Raw genomic sequence first — 12,109 nt, 5'->3', positions numbered from 1 at the left:
AATTTTCATTTTTTAAAGGTTATATTTATTTATTTTTGAGAGAAAGAGAGAGAGAGAGAGAATAAGCAAGGGAAGGGGCAGAGGGAGAAGTAGGCTCCTTGCTGAGTGGGGAGCCAGATTGGGACTCAGTCCCAGGACCTTGGGATCATGACCTGAGCCAAAGGCAGATGCTCAACTGACTCAGCTGCCCAGGCACCCCAGAAGGTTATGTTTGAATGATAGGAAGAAACAGCCACATAAAGCTCTGGGACAGTATTGTTCCACATGGCAGGTAAAGCAAGTGTAAAGGCCCTGGGTCCAGACAAGTGGCAAATTTGCAGGACAGAAAAAGGCTAGTGTGGCTGTAATCGCAGGGAGAGGGGCATAGGAACAGATGTTAAAGTTAGACCATTGGGTGATAAATCAGGTGGTGATTTTTTAGGACAGGTAAGTTGTTTGGATTGCATTCTAGGTGCATAGGAACAGGAAGGCTGAGGCTCCAAGAAATGAAGTGACTTGCTGGATTTGACACAGTTTCATAGTGGTTGAGATAAAAACTCGGTCTGAGATTCTTAATTCAATATTCACCACCTATAGTATATCTGGAGTATTGATGTATTTACCTGCTTAAAAATAATAATCACCACAGCAAGAATCTCTTGACCTATTTAATTTTTTAAGTTTTTTGTTTTCTTGGCTGTAGAGGTCCTTTGGTATCAGTTGATCAGATCTTGTAGCAGTTGACAGAGTAGTCTTGGCGGTCCTTCTGCACAGGAGCTCTCAAGGAAGCACATAGGGGCTGTTGGGAGCTCAGAGTGCATGTAAATCAGTAAATGGCTTTCAGGTGTCATCCATCACCTGGAGTTTGTTCGAAGTGCTAATCAGAGTTGCCCTCTGAAGATACCAGCCTACACTGGAGTTGTAAATCTGAGGTCAGGCTTGCGTGTGATTATTAGCGATCCCCTGGCAATTTTTTTGTAAGAGATGAGGTGTTAATTCCAATGCCCTGGCCCAAATCCAACCCAGGAAATTACTTTTTGCCTACCTAAATTACATTTAGACTTCCAATTGGAAATTAATTCTCAAGTTCTGAATGTTCTGAAAAACATTACTGTTGCAGTGTTGCAAGAAGTCCCAATGCACCCAATTTCTTCCGCCTCCAGCCTTCTCCTCCACTTTCCCCAGTCCACTCCTACCATGTGTGCACTTAGCCAATGTGGTATGATTTGGATGTATCCAGAAATCTCTCTGTGCAGCAAAGTGGGTCAATTACCCATGACTCTATGTGTTTCTGAGTATAAGTTAAGACTCTTTCCATCATCACCATTACCTGCCTTAGAACCATTAAAGCTAACTCAGTATGTGTTTTATTTTTATTTACATCAGCCTCCATAAATGCCAAGATGCATAAATCATGTCTTTTCTCCTAGATTATTCTATCTCTCTTTTTCCCTCTCTCTGACACACACACACACACACACACATACACCCCTCAGAATTTATTTCTCTTCTCTTCATCGTCAGTTCTTTTTCCCTCAAAAGCACTTCTTGTCATCTAATGTATTTTATATTTTAATCATTTATTTATACTCCAACCCACTTTGGGATGTAAGCAGTATAAATGAGGGAAGTTTTGTTAAACTTCTTTTGTTTTCTGTCCATATCCCAGTACTAAAAATACTGGCTGGCATACATTAGTTGCTCAATAAATACTTGTTAGATAAATAATCTGTTAAATAACTACCCAAGGCCAATCCTTTAGGTAATAGCTGAGAGATGCAATTAGTTGGACACTCAAAGTATTGTTTGTTCATTTATTCATTCATTATTCATCACTCATTTGATAAACACTTATTAGTGCCTACTGTATCAAGAAAAGTGCAACACTAGAAAGCTGAACAGACATATTCTGATTCTCACAGAGCTTGTAATCTAAATAAGGAAAAAACACATGTAAGGAACTAACTAAAGACCTAACTATAAACCAGGGAGAGAAAAGCCAATCTTCTGATATGTTGGAGGCTGTAGAATTATGACTCAGTACTGTTCCTGGATAGGTCCATTTGGTAAACTCCTCTTAGAATTTAATAGCAGGAAAAAAAATCTTTTTCCTAAAGAGATTCAAGATATTTTTTTATCAGAGAAGAACCAACTTTGTCACATTTCCCTTTTTTGCTTTAGTGGCCAGTCAATGAAAATCAACTGTAATAATTCATTGCAGTCAAAACTATATAACGAGTATCCAGTAGACCTGGTTTCAGATACCCTACTTTAAATGATTTCTGAATTGTTTTTCCTATCTGCATGTTAATGGTTGTAAGTGCACACACACACATACACACACACACACATCTGTGTGTTTGGTATCATTTAACCATTCTTAAATTCCCTAGAGTGGATGTAGGACATAGATAATCAAGAAAGCTTCATCAGTGCAGATGCTGGAGATGAAATGGTTGACCCTGCTGACCCATGCTAAAATATTAAATACATAAAAATCTAAGGTGCTCTGCCCACATCCAGACTCCAGACCTTTGCCTCATTATCAAAGTTTTGGGATTTACTCCAGTCTTTTGCACATACTTTTTTAGACTGTGATAAACCTTTATGCCACCTCTTTTCCTATAGCAGCTCTTGGTGTTTATTTTAAACCACTTTATGCACATGCAAATACTGCAAGTTGGAGAAAGAGAGAGAGTGTAAAGTAATTTACGCCACACAATACCCCAGGATTGGCTTTGTGTCCCAGCCTCTTCAAAGAGCCTCAGTGCTTCTCAGCTATTGGTATGGGTTTTTTTGTATTAGCTTCAACTATGCCAGTATTTCACTTTCTTAGTTTTAATTTTCTCTTTTTAAATTTACTCTAAATTGGTCTAGCAGTGTTTCATGTGTTCTAGTAAGGCTCCTTAAATCCTTTCTGAACAGGTGGAAAATAAACAACTACCCAATCAAATAAATAAAGCTTTATAAAACAATGATACCTGAAACCATGTCTGGTTTCAGGTGTCATTTGAAATACATAGCAAGAACAGAGTTTCCAAGATAGCATCATAGACCTACTTACTCAGTGATCAGTTCTGAGAACATGTATTTCCAGGTGTAAGAGCTTTCTGATATATAGACATTATCTTAGTCTATTTGGGCTGCTCTAACGATAGCATAGACTGCGTGGCTTGTAAAAACAGAAAACTATTTCTCACAGTTCTGGAGGCTGAAAGTTTTAAGATCAAAGTGCGGGCAGATTCCGTGTCTGGTGAGGGTCCCTTCCTGGTTCATAGCTGTCTTCTCTCTGGGTCCTCACATGGTAGAGGGGGTGAAGAGGCTCTCTAAAATCTCTTATAAGGACACTAATCCTGAGGAGGACTCTGCACTCATGAACTACTCAGTTTCCAAAGGCTCCACCTTCTGATACCAACACATTAGGAGTTAGGTCTCAACTTAGGAATTTTAGGGGGACTCAAACATTCAGTATGTAGCATTCTACCTCTTGTCCTTCAAATTCCTGTCTTTCTCACATGCAAAATATATTCATTACATCCTAAGAGCCCCAAAATCTTAACTTGTTCCGGTGTGAACTCTAAAGTCTAAAATCCGGAGTTTCATCTAAATATCATCTAAATCAGATATGGATGAGATTCAAGATATGATTCATCCTGAGGCAAATTGTTATCCAGCTGTGAACCTGCAAAACCATTTAAGTCATGCACTTCCAAAATACAGTGGTGGGATGGGCATAGAATAGACATTTCCATTTCAAAAGGGAAAAATAGGAAAGAAGAAAAGAATAATTGATTCCAAGTAAGCCCACCTTATAAGGCAAACCCCATGAGAATAATTTTCTTTGACTCAGTGGTCTACCCTACAGGCCCTAGTCATAAAGGTCCCACTTTTTGGCCCCACTGCGGTGGTAGTTCTGCTTCCACCAATTTGCTGGGCAGGGACTGGACCCCAAAGCCCCATATGGCCCTTCCCCGACAGCTTTGGATGGAGACCCTCTAGCCTGTTGAAAAAAAAGACTATGGTTCCTACTTTGAAACCAAGGAGATAGCCCTGATGATTTTTAAACTTTCTTTGATGTCATTCTTCCATCATCTTGGAGAAGAGCTCTTGGCTTCTATTGAGATGGCTGATTCATACATCTCTTTATCAGATGGTCAGTTGGCCACACCCTTCGTGTTCTCTTCCCAATGGGCTTTTTCTTTTTTTATAGTATGAATAGGCTGAAAATTTCCCAAATCTTTAAGTTCTGCTTTCTTTTTACCTAACAATTCCACAATTTTATTTCTCTCCTCTTTTTTTTTTTTAATTTGGGTACAAATGGCACACAATGTTAGTTTTAGGTATACAACATAATGATTCTATAACTCTATGCATGTCCTACGCTCACCATATGTGTAACTACCATCTTTCACCATGCAACACTGTTACAATACCAATGACTATATTCCCTATGCTGTACCTTCTGTTCCCATAACTTATTTATTAAATCACTGGAACCCTGTATTTCCCACTCTCTTTGACCTGTTTTGCCAGTCCCCTCAAGCCCTTTCCACTCTGGCTGCCATCAGTTTGTTCTCTGTGTTTATAGACCTGATTTCGCTTTTCATCATTTCTCTCTTCTTGTATTTTATGATAAGTAGTTAGGAGGAGCCAAGGCATATCTTCATTTTGTGAGGAAATAGCTTCAGCTAAATATCCAATATCATTATTCACAAATTCTACCTTCTGTATAACACGAGAACGTGAACACAGTTGAGCCAAATTGTTTACCACTTTATAACCAGGATCACCTCATTTTCTAATAATGTATTCCTCATTTCCATCTGAACCCTCATCAAAATAGCCTTACCATTTATATTTCTACTGACATTCTATCCAGGATTACTTGGGTATTCTCTAAGAAGATGAAGGCTTTCTCTGTAGCTTGTTACCTTCAAAAGCCTATTCATAGCAATGTAGGATTTTCTAGCATGCATCTCAAAACTCTTCCAGTATTCACCCATTACCCAGTTCCAAAACCACTTCCACATATTTAGGTATTTGTTACAGCAACACCCCATTTGCTGGTACCAATTTCTTAATCCATTCAGTTTTCTATAACAAAAAACCATAGACTGGGTGGCTTACAAGAACAGAAGTGTATTTCTCACAGTTCTGGAGGCTGACAGTTCCAAGATCAAAAAGTGCTGACAGATTTGGTGTCTGGTGCAGGCCCTGGTTCATAACTGTCTTCATTCTATGTCCTCACATGGCAGAAATGGTAAAGGAGCTCTCTAGGATTTCATTTATAAGGGTACTAGTCCCATCCATAGTGCTCTGACCTTGTGCCCTAATCACCTTCCCAAAGTTGCACCTCCTAATATCATTACATTGGAAGTTAGATTTTGACATAGGAATTTTGGAGAGATGTAAACATTCACTCTATAGACAACATGTATTGGCTCTTTGGGTGATTCAGAACCCAGGATGAATCATTCCTCAGATCTGTAGATGGCAAAAACACCCCTTTGTTTCACAGTAAATCCATCCCCCTCCTACTTGTACTTGCATGTGTATCATCCAGCCTGTAACTAATTCACAGGTGAAGCAGTTCAATTGTGCATATTTCTATAAATTCAAGTTGTTTGTGCTTAAATAGCATCATAACTCTCATCTGATTGTGTTGGTTATACTTCTAACAATGTTAAAGAATAATTCTTGAGTTCAGGGACATGTCCATATTTCCTCATTGAGAACTAGTATTTCCCCACTTAGAACTGAATTCTATTTCTTCATTTCTCTATCTCTATTTATATGTGAATATAATTATAGATAATCATGTTATAATAGTATTCATAAATTCCTATTTTTATTGATTTTTTAATAGGAATTGTGGTTGAATTTTTTTTGGCCTTTTTATCAGTATCTAAGAGCTAATAATATGAATTTTTTTTCTTTGAGTTCTAAATATGGTCAATATAACAGAATTTTCTATATTTGAACCATCTCTGAATTTCTAGAAAAATACATGTATCTAATGTGTGGTTGACTTTTATTTAAAATTTTATTTAAAAGGTTTTGCATACAAATATATCTAATATTTATCTACAGATTTGTGTGTGCATGTGTGTGTGTGTATCAGTTCTAAAGCTAGCATCTAATTTAATGAGGAAAAACTAGAAATATTTTCCTCAAGAAAAAGGCAATGATACTATATTACTGTATTAAAAAAATTAGAGGTGTGAGAATCAGAAAAGAAGGAAAACTATCTCTGTTTGCCCATGAGATGACAGTATACCTGGAACATTGATGAGAATAAATGACAAAGTTAATAGAAACAATGAACAAGTCATTAGGAAGTATAATGTAAAATTAACAAAAAGTAGCATTACCATGTATAAACTATTACCATTCGGAACATAATAGAAGAAAAACCTTATTGCCATAATGACAAAATTCTTAGTAATGAAGTTAGCATGAAATAGACAAAATCTATAAGATGCAAACTTTAAAATATTTTGGAAAGACAAAACTGGCCTTGAATAAATAGAAAGATTTATCTTGTTCTTGGTGGGCATCTCATCATTATAAATAGTATTTCTCCTCAAATTAATACGTAAATTTAATATAGTTCTAGTAAAACACAAGTATTGCTTAGTTTGGTTTTATTTTGGAGTTAGACAACTTGGTTGCAAAGTTTCCATAGAAAATAAATTTTGAAAAGTCACTTAGAAAAACCCTCAGAAAGAAGAACAATGAGAGATTAGGTCTATCAGATATTAAAATATAGGTATAAAGTTCCTGTAACAGTATGGTGTTGGCACACAAATAGACAAACACAATCATGAACATAAAAGAAGATATAGAAATGGACCCAATCCATTTAATTCATAATGAAAGTGTCATCTGAAATTATTGAGAAAAGTAGATTCAAACCTCAGACTATCTAGCAGAATGCACAGCTAATCATTAGAGATCTAAATGTAGTGAATGAAATCATGTGAATACTATCAGAAAACACCAGTGAATTCCTATATAACCTAGTTGTGGAGAAACCATTTCTAGCTCTCCATAAAACAAAAACAAACAAACAAACAAAACAACAACAACAAAAAAACATAAGTGGTAAGAGAAGAGATTGCTAAATTCAATTAAACATAAAGTTTAAATAATTGGCATGGCAAAGAACACCATAAGCAAAATCAAAATACAACACAGGTGGCAGGAAGATGGCTACCACACCTTGGTGTCTTTGGCCTCTGGGATCTTGAATGAAGAGAGGACTATCTTTGGCAGTGACAAATGATGATCTCAACAGTTGTTAAACATTCTGAGCATTCTGAGTCTCACTCTTGAAGATAGAGCTTACTTCTCAGTGGGGAGGAAATTCTCACCCAGGCTTCTGTAGAACTAGAGATCTTTGGTTCCGAGATCATTACACTGGTGTTTGTGGTTTCTTGTATTCTATACCTTGTACACGTACATTTTGTATTTTCTTCTTTGAGTGTATGTAATTCACAGTAATTAACACCTTTAAGGAACTATCTATACATTCTCTATTGAGTGCTGATGAATTATGGTTTCTCTTTTTATTGTTTTGTGACTCAAATATTTCAACCAAGTTTCAAATGATCCTAAGAAAAACCTCCTATTACACAGTGTTAACTTTAAAAAGCAAGATGCAAAACTGCATGTGCATAGAAGTCTAATTCTTAAAAGTATTCTTATCTAAAAAGAAAACTCCAAAATACTTTAAAATATTTCCTACTTTTCCACAGTGAATATGTGTTTCTTTTATAACTGAAAAGAAATTATATATATGAAAATACTAGTAAAAACAACTGTCACCTAAGAAATATAGAATAAATTGGCTCTGAGAGTTTAGACTTTGTTTTCTAAGGAGAGGGAATTTCCCCATCTTATCTTCACCCTGTGCTCCTGTTCAGAGATTTGTCTAGTTCAGAGAGAGATCTCCCAGGAGGCAAGCAAGAAAAATAAATACTTTAAAATAACTTATGCTTTAAAAAAGTTTTTCTCACATATATTGTTGTATTTCATCATCACACGGGTTCTCTTGGCTCAGCAGAGCAAAAAATGTACTGATGAAGATTTGATAAAACTCATGGCTTATTGGATGTTTATTGGATTCAGTTCCAGTCACTTTCCTAGGCCTTTATATGATCTCATTATTCCTCTCGGCAATCCTAAAGAGAAGGTGCCGGTTTCCCATTTTATGCATCAAGAAACTGAGGATTAAAGAGGTTAAGAATGTGCCTTATGTCAAAGAGCTGCTAAAAAGCAGAGCCAGAGTTTGGATCTCAATTTGATTCCAAATGCCATGCTCATTTTGCAATGTTCCTCATTGAGCTAGGACCTGAAAGCAAGCCTCCCCTGGATTGCCAATCCTGCATTTTCTCTACATCTAGCAGACTCCCTGCAGTGCTAAGATAATGCTCTTAGAAACATCTTTAATGGTTGTTTTGACACCTCGTTAAACAGAATTTTGTTCCGACTAAACATTCTTGGCTAGGCGGTGCTTTGTTAATTTGAAAGTGCAGTAGAGGCGGAAGCCCTTATTACAGGAGGTAGGAGGTGGGGCAGTGCAGTGGAAAGCAAACTTGGCACAGAGTCAGAAGCTCTTCAGAATCCTCACTTTTCCTAACTTACTTTGTAACATCGGGGGGTGCATTTAACAGCTACGCATGAGGGACCCACCTACCCAGCTAGTTATGTTGCACCTCCCCCTCTCCTCCCTTCCTTCACAGGGTTGTGAGTATAATTGGTGCAATGTACAGCCTTGGCTACATGGGAGGACAAAGGACAGAGTTGGGTTTCGTGCCATCATTGTTTTCATGCTTGTTTTTTTTAACTTTCTCTTTCTATGGCTTGATTAATATCTGGAGCATGTTCCATAAGGAACCCATTACCCTGAGTATTAAGACAGTCTCATCTTGATATTATTAATATTGAAATATGGAGAATTTCCAGTCCAGTCTTAAAATGCCCATCATATCCAGTTAAGGCTTTTCTTTTCCATGCCCTTTGGGTGTTCTGCCTCTTTCATTCTTTCTTTCCTTCCTTCCTCCCACTCTCCCTTCCTCTTTCCCTTCTTCCTTCCTTCCTTCCTTCCTTCCTTCCTTCCTTCCTTCCTTCCTTCCTTCCTTCCTTCTCATCCCTCTGAATTAGGGGTTAGATAAGGAGGATTTAAGCAAAGAGTCAAAGTCTTTCACTACATGGTACCCTCTCTAGGGCAGCATCCCAATGCTGTTTTCCGTGGGGCGGCTGGGTAGGTTCTTCAGAACAATTGACCCCTTCAGATTCCTGTTGTAAGCATGTTCTCCAGCTGACCTCCTCAATTACCCTCTTCAGCTCCAGGTCGCTGAGAAACCCCCTACACTCAGTTTTTACTGTTACAGCCCCCTTGAGTGGGGCATCAGCCAGATGGCTCCAGGTGGGCCATTTTCTAGGGCCCCCATTGACCCATGGGAAATTCCCATGTCTTGTCTTGTCAGAAGTGAGAGTAGAATCTACTCTTTATTTACCTTTTCTCTCTCATTACCCTGAAGTCTATCATCTGGTCTCTTTCTATTATTTTTTCTCTCTTGCTCACTCACACAAGGGATTTTATTTCAGTTATAAGACAATGAAAGAGTTCCATTTCACATTTTGTTACATTAGGACCAGCAGAGTTTTTTCATGAACTAGGGTAAAATTAAAAGCGGTTGCTACCAGAAAGCATTTCTGTTGCTTGTCACCCAAAAGTTATTTGTTCAATGAGCATTTATGCATTAGACATTGAACATAGAATAATGAATAAACCACATCCTTACTCTCAAGGATCCTGCATGGACTATTTCAAGAAACCAATAAAAATGTTATGTTTATTGGTATGACTCTAGAAATCTACTTAGTTTATGAAATAGCAGAGAGGGACAATTTAATGATACTGCCAAGGAAAACTATTATTTTTATTTGATAAATTTGATGTCACATTTTATAAATTTTATAAATTTAAAGTGTTCTATGTGCTACTCTGATACATTTATACCTTGTAATATGATTGCCAGTGAAGCAATATTTATCCCACTACATCGTTATAGGACAGTATTATTTTCTTTATTCATTAAACTGTGTACTAGATCTCTATGGCTTATTTACCATTTATTATGAGTTCATACCCTTACACACCATCAGTCTTATCACTCTACTCTTCATTCCCTGGTTACCATTGTACTCTGTTTTTTTTACAAGTTTGATTTTTTAAGATTCCACGTGTAAATGATATCCTACACTACTAGTCGTTCTCTGTCTGACTTATCTCACTTAGCATAACATGCTAAAGGTCCATTCATGTTGTCACAAATGACAGAATAGCCTCCTTTCTCATGGCTGAATAATACTTCATCATGTATATATGTCATGTCTTTTTATTCATTCATCTGTTAATGGGCCTTTGGGTTGTTTCCAGACCTTAGCTCTTGTGAGCAATGCTGCAATACACATGGGTGCGCATATGTCTCGTCAAAATCTTGTTTTCATTTCCTTTGGGTATATAGACAGAGAAGTAGACTTGCTAGATCATATGGTAGATATATTTTTTACTTTTGGGGGGAACTTTCATACTGTTTTCCATAGTGGATGGACTAATTTATATTCCTACCAACAGTATTCAAGTGTTCTCTTTTTACCACATCCTTGCCAACACTTATTGTCTCTTGTCTTCTTGATGATAGCCGTTCTAACAGGTGTAATTGGTTTTTATTTGCATCTTCCTGATGATTAGTGATGTTAAGCATCTTTTCATGGTTGGCCATCTTGATGTCCTCTTTGAAAAAAATGTATGGACTTCTGCTTCATCCTCTCTTTTCCTGTTAGGCACGAACGAAGTGAGGTGAGGCTGGTGGACGCCGAATTTCCCGTTTTCATCATGCAGACAATGCCACTGCAGAGATGTTCGGTCAATGTTCCTAAAACCCAAAGGACTTTCTGTAAGAAGTGTGGAAAGCATCAGCCTCACAAAGTGACCCAGTATAAGAAGGGCAAGGATTCCCTTTAGGCCCAGGGAAAGAGGTGCTATGATCGGAAGCAGAGTGGCTATGATGGGCAGATAAAGCCAATTTTCTGGAAGAAGGCTAAAACCACAAAGAAGATTGTGTTGAGGCTTGAATGCGTTGAACCTAACTGCAGGTCCAAGAGGATGCTGGCCATTAAGAGATGCAAGCATTTTGAACTGGGAGGAGATAAGAAGAGAAAAGGCCAAGTGATCCAGTTTTAAGCTTTGCAATTCTTCTTTTGAGAGGAAAATGTTGACGCTGTAGAATTACATGTATGAAAATAAATGCAGTGATATTAAAAAAAAAAGAAAGAAAAAAAATGTCTGTTTAGTTCTTCTGCCCATTTTTTATTGGATTATTTGTCTGTTGTTATTAAGTTGTGTTAGTTCTTTATATATTTTGGATATTAACCCTTTATCTAATATATGGCTTGCAAAAATTTTCTCCCATTCTGTAGGCTGTCATTTCATTTGGTTAATTGTTTCTTCTACTGTGCAGAAAGAAGCTTTTGATTTTAACAAGGTCTTATTTGTTGACTTTTGCTTTTGTTGTTTGTGCTTTTAGCATCATGTCCAAAGAACCATTGCCAAAATCAATATAAATGAGTTTCTTCCCTATTTTTTTCTTGTAGTTTTTTGGCATAGGTCTTATGTTTAAGTGTCTGACCCATTTCAAGTTAATTCTTGTAAGTGAGGTGAGACAAGGGTCCAATTTCATTGTTCTGCATGTGTTTCTCCAGTTTTCCGAGCACCATTTGTTGAAGAAACTATTCTTCCCCATTGGGTATTTTTGGCTCCCTTGTGGAGTATTAGTTTGAAATCAGTGTGATAGCTCTGAATTTGCTCCTTTTTCTCAGGATTGCTTTTACTTATTTAGACTCTTGTGGCTCTACGCAAATTTTAGAATTCTTTCTTCTATTTCTGTGAAGACTGCCTTTGGCATTTTGATGGAGATTTCATTGAATCTGTAGATGGCTTTGTGGTCATATGGCCATTTTAACAATATTTATTCTTCTGATCCATGAACACAGGCTACCATTTCATTTGTTTGTATCTTCTTCAATTTCTTTCAGAAAAGTCTTATAGTTTTCATCATAC

The 12,109-nt window shown here is 37.1% G+C and overlaps 1 pseudogene; it reads left to right on the top strand.

The window, feature by feature from the left end:
- The first annotated feature begins 9,191 nt into the window (after positions 1 to 9,191).
- LOC140606001 (large ribosomal subunit protein eL42-like) lies at positions 9,192 to 11,238 on the top strand (annotated as a pseudogene).
- The last annotated feature ends 871 nt before the right edge of the window (positions 11,239 to 12,109 follow it).

Source organism: Canis lupus, chromosome 1 (genome assembly GCF_048164855.1).
Source record: "Canis lupus baileyi chromosome 1, mCanLup2.hap1, whole genome shotgun sequence".
Lineage (NCBI taxonomy): Eukaryota > Metazoa > Chordata > Mammalia > Carnivora > Canidae > Canis > Canis lupus.
This window is presented reverse-complemented; position numbering and strand designations above follow the sequence as displayed.